This window comes from Ambystoma mexicanum, chromosome 7q (assembly GCF_040938575.1).
Source record: "Ambystoma mexicanum isolate Mex_15411 chromosome 7q, UKY_AmexF1_1, whole genome shotgun sequence".
Lineage (NCBI taxonomy): Eukaryota > Metazoa > Chordata > Amphibia > Caudata > Ambystomatidae > Ambystoma > Ambystoma mexicanum.
In genome coordinates, this window is record NC_090941.1 from 457,564,969 (window position 1) to 457,578,327 (window position 13,359).

A 13,359-nucleotide genomic window follows, 5' to 3' on the forward strand; every position below is an offset into this window, starting at 1 on the left:
TCCAGGGGCAGGAGGCAGCACAGGTCACCGTGGAGGGGCCTGTGCATGTCACTGTCCCTGACCCTGTGAGTGCACCACCATGCACCTGCAGGGATGCCCCGTCCCAGGCCCGTCCGCAGGTAGAGGGGATGTCCATGTCACCTGACTCCCCTCCACCTGCGGACGAGGGGACCCGTGGCCGTATGGAGAAGGTCCTGATTGGGGTTGCGATGCGCGTGGGTGCAATTCATGATGACGTGCGTGCTTCCCGGGAGGAGCACGCACGTCATCACGAAGAGCACCGTGCCGACGTGGGCCAATTGGGATCTTCCATGTTCGGGGGTTTCCTGCATGTGTCGGCCAATCTGGCGGCCCTCTCCTCCTCTTTGGAGGCTATAAGCCAGTCATTCTCCTTGCCGTCTTCCGGCCCAGATGCCACCAGGGCCCCCTGTGGACCTGCCCTGACCAATGCACCCAACTTGGTGGGGATCCCATCCCTGCCACCGTCGGGAGTCGGAGGTCCAGCAGGGGTGGACACCACAGCAACTGTACCCCAGCAGATGGAGGATGTGCCGGCATCATCAGGCAGGGCACGTGCACGGCGGCGTCGGTGGATTCCATCAGCCTGGATGCCGTTGTGCTGGCAGAGGCAGTTGCGTCGGAGGCAGCAGCAGAGTCAACGTGGGAGGCATCATGGCTCGGGGCCATCAACATCGGAGGGGCAGGCATCGGCCGGAGGGCAGGAGGACCTGGAAGTGTCTTCCGTGTGGCTGCGGTTGGGCCAGCAGATAGGTGCGGAGAGGCGGCGGGCGGAAGAGGTGCGGCTCACGATGGTCAGGGCGGAGAACTCCATGCGGAGGGCCCTGAGGCGGGCCGAGTGCCTCGAGGCAATCCGCAGGGGGTTGGAGGAGCAGATGGCGTCGTCCCTGCGGACCCTCGGGGCCATGGAACAGGACCGCCTCCGGGACATAGACGAGGAGTTTGATGATGCCCTGGCCCGGAACACCACGGAGTGAGCCGCTGGACTTGCCCGCCGCCTTTGTATATAGTTGTTTAGTTTTAGGTTTCCTTTGTTTCTTCTTATGATTTGGAGTCGACAGACACTGCTCCACTTTTTGTATATAGTTGCATTTTAGTTAGGGTTTTTTGTAGGTTTCCTTTGTTCATTTGGGCTCATGGACCCTTGGATGTTTTGTACATAGTTCTTCATTGGATTGTTTTTATGTATTTATTTTTATTTATTCACCATGGAGCAATGGTCTTTGCATATTTTTTTCTCTCTCGGATTGATTTTATTTTTAATGTGACTTTGGACAACATTATTTTGGATTTGGATTTGGATTTGTAGTTTTGATTTTTTTGGACGGACATGCAGCTTATCTTTTTTTCATTGTCATTGTAGTTTGTTTCATTTCATTTGCATTCAATTTTTTTTAATACAATTTTGTTTTCATACTTCACTGTGTGGTATCATCTCATTGGTTTCATGCATGTCATGTTGGGTGTTTTCCCATTCAATTGCAACCATTGTGTGTGACGGACATGGATTAATTTGCTTTATGAACATTGGGGGTGTAACATGTAATTTCCATTTCCATGTGGGTGAATGGGTTACTTGGTAGGGCCTTTTGGCTGTGGAGGCCGACCATAACGCACATGATTAGGGATTGTGAGGACCTGGGTGCAGTGGGACATGAGTGGGGGCCTGGTGGAGGGTGCCCATGGTGGCTGGGGGGTGGGGGTGATAGGGGACATGAGTAGGGGCCTGGTGGTGGCTGCCCATGGTGCCTGGGGGTGGCAGTGGGTGGGAGACATGAGTGGGGGCCTGGTGGGGGATCCCCATGGTGGCTGGGGGGTGGGGGTGATAGGGGACATGGGTGGGAGCCTGGTGGGGGCTGCCCATGGTGGCTGGGGGGTGAGGGTGGGTGGGAGACATGAGTGGCGGCCTGGTGGAGGCTGCCCCTGGTGGCTGGGGGGTGGGGGTGGTGGGAGACATGGGTGGGGGCCTGGTGGAGGGTGCCCCACACTGCTGGGGGGTGGGGGTGGTGGGAGACATGAGTGGGGGCCTGGTGGAGGCTGCCCCTGCACTGCTGGGGGGTGGGTGTGATAGGGGACATGAGTGGGGGCCTGGTGGGGGCTGCCCATGGTGGCTGGGGGCTGGGGGTGATAGGGGACATGAGTGGGGGCCTGGTGGGGGCTGCCCATGGTGGCTGGGGGGTGGGGGTGATAGGGGACATGAGTGGGGGCCTGGTGGGGGCTGCCCATGGTGGCTGGGGGGTGGGGGTGATAGGGGACATGAGTGGGGGCCTGGTGGGGGCTGCCCGTTGTGGCTGGGGGTTGGGGGTGGGTGTGAGACATGAGTGGGGGCCTGGTGGGGGATGCCCATGGTGGCTGGGGGGTGGGGGTATGATATGATATGATATGATATGATATGGTATTTGTAACGCGCCTATACACAAGTGTTTCAAGGCGCGACGAGGCAGGGAGGGAGGGAAACAAGGGGAAGAACAGACAAACGATCCTACTAGGCCAGGTGTCATTCAGATCGCGCAAGTGCAGAGGTAAGGGGAAAAGGAGAAAGTGCAGGGGGAGGAGGTGGGGGGGAAGTGCAGTACAAGGTAAGTAGCGTAATAAAATAATAAATAAAAAGGGCCAGCTGGTGGCAAGTGCAAGGTAAGTGCAGAGCAAGTGCTGAGAAGTGCTGGGAAGGGGGGCTGTAGGGATACAGTGACAGTCCCACAGTGCAGGGGGAGCCAGGGAGGCAGTGCAAGTGGAGAGTGGCTGGGCCCTGGACCGAGGTCGCTGAGAGTGGCCCAGATGCAGGTTTAGTGCAGAACTCAGTGGGGAGTAAGCAGGTTTAGCAGGGGAGAGGGAGAGAGAAGGCAGAAGCGAAGAGGAAGGTTTTGAGGTACTTCCGGAACCGGAGATGGTTCTCCTCCAGTTTCAGGGAGGCAGGAAGGCTGTTCCAGAGGGAGGCCCCTGCTGCGGAGAGAGATCTACCCCCAGCTCGTTGCTTCGAGAAGCGGCTGACCATGAGGGAGTTGGAGACGGATGAGCGAAGGGCTCGTGAAGGAAGATATTTAGGAAGAGAGAGTTGAAGGTATTTAGGCCCCAGGCCCCAGAAGGCCTTGTGGACAATGCAGAGGGTTTTGAACTTAATCCTCGCAGCCACTGGGAGCCAGTGAAGAGATTTCAGTCCTGGAGAGATACGGTCCCTGGGCTTGAGGCCAAGGACAAGTCTCGCAGTTCTGTTCTGGATAAGTTGCAGAGGGCGGAGAGTGGAGGCAGGCAGATTAAGATAGAGGCTGTTACAGTAGTCCAGCCTTGAGAGAACCAGGGCTCGGGAGACAGTGAGCTTCTGGGGGAAGGAGAGGAAGGGAAGAATACCTCTGAGGAGGTGCAGCTGGTAGTGTGACTTCTTAGAGACGTCAGATATATGAGGAGAGAAGGAGAGTGTGGAGTCGAAGATGACCCCGAGGTTTTTAGCCTTGCAGGTAGGGGCGGGAAGGGGGCCAAGGGAGGCCGGCCAGAGAGCTGCAGGGAAGGAGGGAGTGGGTGTGCCGATGAGTAGAATCTCAGTCTTACTGGCGTTAAGGCAGAGGTCATTGGCAGCACACCATTCCTGGATAGCAGACAGACAGTCGGAGATGAGGGAAGGAGAGGAGGAGGCCGAGGGTAGCCTGAAAATGAGCTGGGTATCGTCCGTATAGCACTGGAAGTGGGGGCAGAGAGCGGCGATGCGGTGGGCAAGGAGTGCCAGATACTGGTTGAAAAGCCAGGGAGAGAGGTTGGATCCCTGGGGGACACCACAGGTGGAGAAAAAGATGTCAGAGAGGAAGGAGCCCATTTGGACCTGGGAGGGTCGACCGGAAAGGAAAGAGGTCAGCCAAGCCAGAGCCTGACCAGTGATACCCAGGTTGGGAGACATGAGTGGGGGCCTGGTGGAGGCTGCCCCTGCACTGCTGGGGGGTGGGGGTGATAGGACACATGAGTGGGGGCCTGGTGGGGGCTGCTCATGGTGGCTGGGGGGTGGGGGTGATAGGGGACATGAGTGGGGGCCTGGTGGGGGCTGCCCATGGTGGCTGGGGGGTGGGGGTGATAGGGGACATGAGTGGGGGCCTGGTATAGGCTGCCCATGGTGGCTGGGGGGTGGTGGGAGACATGAGTGGGGGCCTGGTGGAGGCTGCCCCTGCACTGCTGGGGGGTGGGGGTAATAGGGGACATGGGTGGGAGCCTGGTGGGGGCTGCCCATGGTGGCTGGGGGGTGGGGGTGGGTGGGAGACATGAGTGGGGGCCTGGTGGAGGGTGCCCTACACTGCTGGGGAGGGGGGAGGGCCGTGTGAGACATGAGCAGGTGTGCAGGGTAGTCCCCTGTTTTGTGAGCTGCCTGCAGGGGCCGTGGAGGGTGTACAGGGAACTCCTGTGAGGACCCACCCAGCCTAATCGCGTGTGATTATTCCCGCGCACCCCTGTAATACACGTACCCAGCCAAATCGCGTGTGATAATTCCCGCGCACCCCTGTAAGACACGTACCCAGCCAAATCGCGTGTGATTATTCCTGCGCACCCCTGTAATACATGTACCCTGGCTAATCGCGTGTAAAACTTCACGCGTACCCCTGTCATACACGTACCCTGGCTAATCGCATGTAAAACTTCCCGCGTACACCTGATATGTACGTTACCCGCTTTGCGTTCCTTGTTTGGCAGCCCTGTAAACTGGTCCAGGGTTAGCGCAGCCCTTTGCGATGATTTAGCAATTTTGATGGCTTTTCCTTGCGCGAGGGCGTTCTTGGGGGCGTTACTGGCGCTGCTGCAGGGTCGCTGCGATACTCTGCGCCACGGCTGCTTTGGGAGTCTAAAATCCATGAATAAGCTGTGCGCGGAAATCGGTTTTGGCGCACGCGCCTGGCGCAGACAATCGCTCGCGGACACTCTGCGCCAGCCGCTTGCGACACTTTTCTGCGAAATTCTATGAATTACCCTGATAGTTGGCGCTTGCCACTCTATTCTTCTACTAAGCATAGCAAGCCACACTGTTTTCTTAGCTTCTAGCGTTACGAGCACATGTACAGGCGTTAGCTGTTTGAATATTTTCATCCTGCGTTACAGTTTAAATTTCCATCTGGTTCAACGTCGCCTCTCCTTCGAAGTTCACTACATCTTTATTCATAACATTTTGTCTTTGTGTGTCATCTCTTGGTTGTCTGTCCGGGCCCTTGTGTCGTCACCATTCGTCTTCAATTAAGGCCTTTTGAGTTTCTTCTGGGACAGTGTTTAGGCAATCTTCATTTTGTGTTATTTGCTCGTATGGTTGTCTCAATGCCCAATGGATACCTTACTGTCCATGGTTGTCTGGTTATTGGCACTTCAATAGGTATTGCTCTTCTGATGGGCACTGGGCAGAGCCCTAGTGTGGCTCTCTGCTGGTTTATTTGTTCATCATACGTCACATATCTCGGTGTGAAGGTTCCTGGTACTTCAAAATGGGCGACTGGAGTGCAGGTTACATTTGGGACCTCCTCTACAGAGGGGTGACCCAGGCTTCTTTGATCGTGGATGGGATAGAATTTGCAAGGGTCCTGTCACCACACGCCTGATTGCATCTAAAGTACACCTGAGAACTCTGGAGAATGGTCACACTGCTGGATCGAGGTGCTGCTTTCGGCAGTGATCACTGGTGTGCTCTACAGCACTCACGGGATAATGGTGGGCCCCCAGAGAACCTGCTGTGGACTTAGAGAGGCTTCTTGTGCTGCCAGGGCTCTCAGTTTGAAAGGGTACAGCAGGAGGGAGCTCACACCACTGGGCACCAATAACGCTGCCTGTGGTGTGTTGATGGAAACTCGCACTTCCAGGGGCCTATACAAGTGACAGTGCACTGCTGGTTGAAGAACAAACACATACAGTTTTAGTTTGACTACCGTTTTAGCTGCTTGGTATATAATTCAGCACATTTATTACTACAGTAAAATGATAATTAAAAATAAATAACTAATGCAACTGCAAATTGTAATTTGTCTTAACATGAGTCATAATCAGCATAGAAAAGATTTAGGGCCTGATTCACAGAAGCATTTTATAATGGTGCACTCCCATAGGAAAATGCTCCGTGAATCAGGCCCGTAATAGGCAAGCTGCGCTACCAGTATTGGAAATAAGGTCTGGTTGGGAAAAACCCATGAGCCACTTGCAGAATTATTTCAAGGACAATTTCTACTTGCCAAACTGCCCATGCATCCTACTGAAATTAATGGAGCCCCCCGACCAAGCAAACCTTCACTACAACAGTGGGATTTCCTTTAAAACATATCTAACGTATTTATTTTTTTATTTACTTACTTTTTATTTGTGTTTCAGCCTATAAAAATAAGCCTATACAAATAAAATAAGTCTTTCACAAAAACAGTATCACATCATGAAAAAAGGAAAAGAAAAAAGAAAAAGAGAAAAGCGTACAAAAGCAGGTAAGATTGCAGTATCAATATTAAATACAAAATATATCCTAAATCCTTTGTTCCTATGCTACACAATTTCAAAAAGAGTCAACAGATCTTTCAATTCACAGACAGAAAGGAAACCGATAAAACATCCTTCAGGGAGGAAGCTAGGTAAGCTAAGATTTCTCTAACATCTTTGTAACAACACAAAGCAAGGCATACAAAGCTACAACCCGTTTCACACCATTCCCCCACATAGGTCTGGCCCAGAACAGTTCCGTTTGGTCTCTGGATCCCAAGTAGTGCAACCTAACATCCCTGAAAGCTACACACCACAAAACAATGTGTTTCACAGTTTCCTCAACACTATGGTCCAATCAGAACCTACAGTAAGTATTTGTTAATGTCTAACTTCACCCACCTTGGAGACTAAGCAGACCTAGAGGTGTTTAGACTTCAAGCGATCACCCTTCCCACTAGCTAACCTTCATCATTCATCTTCATCCTCTAAAACATTAGTCAATGAAATTAATGCATTTTGCATGCCCGTCTGAATGAACCCTCAGGTGAGGGTATTGCACAGCACACACCCACCAACCCACTAAGCTCCAGATGCCTCCCATTGGCTTTAATGAGATCATCTCTCAAGCCTACCTCCATCACCCTCCCTAAAGTGTTTCCTATATCTTTCATGTTAATGGCATCAGGATAACCTTATATGTCCAAACATGTCCAAACAAGTGTTAAATAAGCTGACATTCAGAGACAGTGGCAACCTCATGTTGACAGTTTGGTGAGCATGGCTGGCTTCACTGCAGTGCTGCTGCAGTTTGTTCAGTCAATACTGACATGATGTTGCACTTCATAATTAACGGGCAGGTGCGGTGCTACAACAGGTCATCGGTAGACCCAGCCGAAGAATGAGGTTGTGCAGTGATTGGTCATTCCCAGTTGAACATGAAGCTGGGACATCTCACCCATACCATATGGTTGTTTTTTGGTTCTCTGCAGCAACACAATATGCAAATTGCTGCAATCCGCCACTTTTCTGTCTATCCCATAAGCTGCCTGGTGCGTAGCGGGAGCGAGACAGCATGATACTGGGCTCTACCGTGTAATTGCCCCTGGTGTGGCTACTCTCTGGTAAAGGCGTAGGATATGCTTCCAATCATTCTAAACCAGAGCCAAGAAGAAGGCCTTGGTTGTACTTGAGAGTGCTGGCACTACCACACATGTGAAACGGAATCCTTCCTCAGAGTACACGCTAGCCATGATAGTTATAGGTCGAAATGTTAAGCACGGTTCTGATAGCTCAGTTCGATGCCCATGGCGTCCCAGCCATGCATTGTTTATTTTGTCCTAACCCTGCTGCCCGTGGAGCACATTGGCACAGATAGGGTATCAGCACGGCTTGGCAAAAATGATTGAGGCCTGCGTACGGGCACCACTAAAATGTTATGCATTTGGTGGCCACTAAAACGGCACTTAATTGTTCTTATGCCCAGTCAAGACCTCCTGGGAAGAAAGTTATCTTAAATAGATGGCAATGAGGGTCAAATATTGGGAAAGGTGGTTAAAAACATTGATCTGTGTTTGCTGCTGCATCTTGGTGAGAGAAAATAGATCTCATTGTTAAATGTTCAGGACCTTTGGTAATGTCTCACATCAAGCATAGGACTTGCCCATGGCACGGGCAGGTGTGTACTGTGTCTTACTGCCCAGTAGGCTATGACAGTTGATCACAGCTTCAGAAAGCCAAAGCCTTCTTAGATATATCCGTTTACCCAATTTACAGAGCTTCCCACTGCACAGACTGGTGTGAAAAGGCCACAATGTGCAGAATATGGCCTACTCACCTAATCTGGCAGTTACACCAACAGGTAGGCATTGCTCTGGTAGCCTCTGATTTGCACTGGCTATAATGTAGGCTCAATGTTTTCAATTAAAAGTAAGAAACTAAAGAATCATAATAGTATGTCATAGCCTAAAACCTAGATAGTGTAGTATAGCTCAGTGGCAACGCACTGTCTTGGAAGCAAGAAACCACTTCGGTATTAAGTGCATTATAAATAAAAACAATTATACCTACTGGGATTTATTTGGTACAGTATTTCTAAGTCGCATTGGAAATTTTCTGGAATCACAATGCTCATTCGGGTAAATGCATCCCTTCGAAGATTGCAGGGTTGATATGATATGATATGCTAGGTTGTTCATAACGCGCTTAACACCCAGAAATTTCTAAGCGCAGACCCGGGGATAGAACCTGTGGTGCTCCCGTTGCCCCTGAGCTATCCTGCCAAATAAAGCTTCCTTTCCTAGTCAAAACATGTTATGCTATTTTAGAGTCATCGACTGGATGGCTTCTTGAGGCAAGAGAGCCTTGCAGACAGAAGTATCCCGATGCTGGCAAGAAACAGATAGCAGGCACAGTGTTGTCAAGGAAGTCATACTGCCGGGCCTCAGAACATGGGTGCTTGGTTAATTTCCATAAGGCCGCACGTCACGGATTTCTCGGTATAGTCTATTCCAGAGGTGGGAGGCTTGCATGGGGGAAAGCCCAGCATCCCATCTTGTAGCGTGGGCAAAGACACACTTACATACAATGACAAATTAAAAGAGCACAAACGCTCAACCCGTGAGCAATACGTATCAGCCCGTATTTTTCAATCTCTTTCTTATCCCTTTCACTGTCTGTACTCAAGAGCTTTTCTAAGGAAATAGGGACATATGCGAGTAATGTTTACTGAAGTTAGTCTATTAATCTAGTTAATCTATGTAGGTGCTGTTGGGGAAATAACACCACAAGTAAGAATGAGAACATAAGCATACACCAGCAAAGGACATGTGAGGGTGCTGCAGTGTTTCAGGCTTTCAGGAAAAGCATCTCCGAGTCAGGGAATGTGCTGATGGATTCCATGCTGGTGATATGTGTTATTGGCAGTAACCAAGGTCAATAAGAGTGTTATTGGAGGCTTTCGCCATAAAACGTAAGAGGCGGGCTGGAGAACACACAGTATTAAGAGCAGAGCGACTTCCAAATGAAAATCAGATTTCAAGGAACAGGTTAAAGTGAAGAACAGGCTTTTTCAGATTTAAATTAAATTAAGTGCTGAAATGCTTTCATTCAGCCACTAACTAGGACTGCTAACGCAACACATTTAAAGCAGCAGCTCTGCCAATGACAATTGCTTTGGTGTCTAGCAAGTAAAAAGGAAAAGGCGTGGAAATATTCCCATACTACCATGTTCAGGCATTTACCTTTCCACACGGTTTTGCAAAATGATGTTGCATGCCAAAAGAAATTGTGGAGGGGGTTTGATCTTACTAAAGTAAAAAACACTCCACTCGCCCTAGTGCTCCCTATCATCCTGGATCTCACCCTACAGGTAGTGGCTTTCCTCTTTTGATAATAAATGTTGACATCAAAGACTCACTGCTGGCTTGTGTTCATTTTCCCACTCACATGCAGTGTAAACTACTTCAGGACACCACAAGATCAGGGCTGCATATCGCAGGGCCTTCTGTGTCTATCCTAGGCTACATCTATCTCATAAACTGGTGTCACAACCACAATACTAGCCACCATCTTGAATGTAAGAGTGGCATTGGATTAAGAATAACATGCAAGTGGTATTTTCCACAGAAGAATATCGAAAACCTAATGAAAGTGTGTCCTGTCAAGAGCATGTGTGTTTGGGTATGCTAGTAAACGACTGGTAAGGAAACTGGAATTCTGGCAGCCACCATGGGATTTCTAGATATCAGAAATGTTAAGGGTAGGTGATCTAACTCCAGGGCACTAAATATTATGGATATACATTGCAGTCTTTCAGATTCCTACTAGACATGCTACACTAAGATGAATATTGTCCTCAACATTGTTTTAGCAACTGACTCTCACAAACAAGATTGGCAAGCAATAAAGGGGCCAAAAGTATTAAATTCCACCAGAACTAAGGACAGGTGCAGACTACTACACCAGTGCAGGAAGGAAACTACCAGATGACAGGCCTTCTCTTTCTACACCGTGGGGATTCTGGAACCTTCTCCCCGTCAACCCTAGTCTTGCCCCCTCACTTCTACATTTCAGGACGGTGCTCAAGACCCTTCTCTTCAAGGAATGGATCCTCCTAACGAACAGGTCCACATATCTTCCACTCCCCACCCAACCTAAGGATGGGTCACCTGCCCCTTCTTTCCTCCCCTGGTGGCTTGTAGATCCCTTGCTGCCAACCCCACCCCTCCCCCTCTCCCTATTGTTAGCTCCCGCTCATATATATCTCTGCTTCTTTCCCTGTGTTCTTCTCCCTATGATTTGTAAAGTATTCCATTGCTCCTTGAAGCTAGGTCTGTGCTCAACATATATACCCTAATAATAATAATAATAATAATGAAAGTTTCAAACATCATTTTTAGAGATGTCACATTTTACATAATAATTTCAGACACATGATATGATATGATGGGTTATTTATAATGCGCTTAATACCCAGAGGTTTCTAAGCGCGCATCCGGGAATCGAATCTGTGCTGCTCTGTGTCGTCTTGCTTCCAAGGTGAACACATTGCCGCTGAGCTATCCTCCCGAGACGATGGCTGTTTATTCCTTGTGAACGGTGCATGTCTAATTTTGTAACGTAACCTGCATACTGTAGGATATGTGCTCAAGTTAGTTTTAATTTTGTCAATCATGAGCTACCTCAGGTCATCCTCAGAATGTTGATCTTCTACAAAGTGAATGACGCGTGCGGTTCTTATAGAATTTTGTATCTGATCCGAGCAGAATCTATCTATATCGCAATACCAAATGAACATTTTTTTCAGGGGCAAGAGATCGCATACATTATGTTTTTGGTTGGACAATTTGTCAGTTGCTCTCATTGCTATGTAAATGTGCCAGTAGTTACCTATGTGTGCTTCTATTTAAAAAAGCGTACACTGCATTCCCCCCCACAAAGGTAATGTCCAGTCATTCAGGGATGTTCAACGATTAGAAAGATCTGATTTGATGGTGTTCTCCTACGGATTGCATTTAGAGGAAGTGGGAACCAGACTGGCGTCTAGATGTTTGGCTCTTTTTGGGGCGCACATGGATCGCGGTATGGAAGACTTTATGGGTGTAATCAAGTGCCAATTGCTCACGTTTTGTGAAAAAGTAGTCACACATAACAGTCTTCTGCACTGGTTTATCTTTCTTCAGTGTAAATAAAGTGTGTGGAAACTACTCTCTCTTAGATGTCGGTTTCAATAGTCAACGAGGACACGCTCACTCTTGATATGATAATGATAAGGAGCTTTCTAGGAAGGCATTGCCATTTTTTCACTACCATTTATTTTAGATACCGTTTCTATTTAACCTTAGGACTTGACTCTACAGCAAATTATCCATCTGAAATTGTGGGTGCTGACTTATGTAGTGCAGTATTTTAATTCAGTCCGTTTGCCAACAAAACAGTGTACAAAATGGCATTATTCTGATCGATAATAACTGCACAAAATATGATTTATGAACAATCAGTGATGGATTTCTGGGGCTCTGATATTTTTTAGTGTAACCACGACTTGCCTTCAATAAAATATGTTTTCTGTGAGTTTGCTTAATATATATATTACAGTAGGTTTGTATAATGACACTAAACATATTTTTGGCTGAATTGTTGTTTTGTTACAGATATTTGCTAGCATAACAATGGTGTTCACTTTGCCAAACCCATTGGGCAATTTGCATTCGACATGGTAAGTGTAGTTGCCCCCTGCTCCTACAGGACTCTCACTGCTTCAATGATTGGTGGACCCTGCCCAAGGCCCTTGGGCCCTGAAGCAAATGATGGGTACAGCTAATACAAGTTTAAAAAGTGTATTTGTATTATCAGAAAGGTCATAATGTGTTTCGCCCGACAATTATCTTGTATTCTCCATAGTTTAATGTCCAGAGCACTATTCCTGCTTTTTCTGCCCAGCTCCTTATTCATGGAATTATTTGCACGTAAAATATGGTACTTGTGGATCAAACTGCGTGTGAAACACTGCTCATCGATTCATGGAATTGAATGCGTGGGACTTTTCCAGGACTTGCGTGGAGTTTGCGTAGGCTCGGCAAGTCTCTGTGAGCCATTGAGCACCTTGTGCGAGACTCCACGCAGAACATGGGTGTGGCATGCACAGAGGGCTGGGAAGTGGGCAGAACACAGAAAATGGGGAAGAACATGCTAAAAACTGGGTGTTCCAAGGGACAGCCCGCAGGCAGTCCCTCGCACACCCACAATTGCGCCAAATGACACATATTCATGGAACCACCTGCGGAGCCTGTCGACATAGAAATGGTCATGCAAATCTATCAATCCCTATGCCACCCGAAGGCAGGTGTAAAGGCTCTTACGTACAGGATCTGCAGCTCAGAGGTGAGTTTGCATGTAGGATTCAGGGGTGCGTGCACACAGACGGGGTTCCAATCACACTTTGGGGTACGCCTATGCTGCGCAGTGGGGTGCTGGGCCTGTTTAGGGGTTTCGCATGCAGATATTCTGAGTTATAGCTGAGTTACGAGGTATCATATGCATGTTGTCGGGGTGCCGGCAACAGTTACGGGGGACCCTGCGCAGGCTTCCTGAGATGCAGGCTTGCTTGCATGGGACCCCACACACTGTTTGAAGGGTGCGTGTATTTGCACCAGGGTGAGCGCGCAATTGTAACTGTTCTGGCTGTTTATGCTTTGCATGGGGGCTTGTCAGAGGCGTTCTGGGCATGACTGCAGATAGAACTAATTTGCACAGTAAATTACATGAATGCGCAGTGCAGACATTTTTTTTTAACTGCGCAGGATCGCACAGTGTCATTCTCAGTGAACAGCAATTGCAGGAGAAATGCACACTTTTCCATGAATCGGGCCCTAAGGTTTCTGCCCTTGCATTCTTTGCATTTTGCATGATCAAGTCCTA